Here is a 1,202-nt window from a genome sequence, read left to right as displayed (position 1 = left end):
CCTCCCCTGCTCCTCCAACCATATGCGAGGCAGCCCGGGGGGCTGGCAGAGGCTCCGCTGCTGACCCAGCACTGCCGGAGCTGTGGCAGAGCCGCAGCGAGGTCCCCCCGTGCTGTCCCCAATGCCCAAATTGTCCCCTCCTCGCTGGGGACACCAGGACAGCTCCGCTCACAGGAGCTCCAGCAGCCGGGGCTCCCCTCAATCCACAAATATCTCACACCCGGCGCGTTTTAAGGAGGTTTTCTCGAGGATTCCCGGGGGGTTCTCCCCATCGGGGTGCGCGGATCACACACACGTTACATCACCGCCCCGGCATCGGTGACAACGTCAATAATCAGCTGATGGAGGAGCTGTCACCCAGCCCCAACCAAACGCCTCCCCGGCAATCCTCAGCCTTGAGCCAGCCTGGGTGAGTGATTTGCAACACATCCTGGGCACGAGGCTGGCTCTGAGTCCCTTTTGGGGCCCCTCATGGTCCCCCCAGCCTGGTGTCCCCCCCCTCCTCCTCAGGACACCACGAGGACCACTCGCATCCCTCCACGTGTTCTCCCAAACTCCTGCCAAACGCGGCGCTGCCACCATTTCCGACGCCGAGGTTATTGAAACACGCTTCCGAAAATATTCTTGGTCGGGCGATAAACAGCCAAGGTTAAGGAGAGAAAAAAAAAAAATCCAGAAAACAACAAAACAAATAATCCCTCGCGGGAAGTTGTGGCTGGAACTTCACGCTGGGGCTGAGCGGAGCTCCAGGGAGAGGCGGCTCCTCTCCGGGGGATGGAAGCGCACCGGGAGCCGAGCGGGGCTGCCGGGGAGGGACCCCCTGCCCGAGGGGGCCCCGGGGGGTGCGGAGCCTCCGCGACGCCCCCCGTGCCCGCTTCCACTCGGGAGTGGTTTTCCCACGCAGCATCCCCGGCTCGGTTCAGCTCCCCAAGCTCGGCTCATCCTCGCGAGCCCGGCTCAGCTTCCCAAACCCGGATCAGTCCCCAAGCTCGTCTCAAGCCCCCAAGCCCGGCTCAATCCCCCAATCCTGGCTCAGCTCCCCAAACCCGGATCAGCCCCTCAAACCCGGCTCAACCCTCCAAACCCGGCTCAGCCCCCAAGCCCGGCTCAGCCCCCAAGACCGGCTCAGCCCCCAAGCTCGTCTCAACCCATCAGCTCGGCTCACCACCCCAAACCCGGCTCATCACCCCCACCCCGGCTCA

The sequence above is a fragment of the Geospiza fortis genome, unplaced genomic scaffold, assembly GCF_000277835.1.
Source record: "Geospiza fortis unplaced genomic scaffold, GeoFor_1.0 scaffold391, whole genome shotgun sequence".
Taxonomy (NCBI): Eukaryota; Metazoa; Chordata; class Aves; order Passeriformes; family Thraupidae; genus Geospiza; species Geospiza fortis.
The sequence above is the reverse complement of the archived record's forward strand: the minus strand, read 5'-3'. Positions refer to the sequence as shown.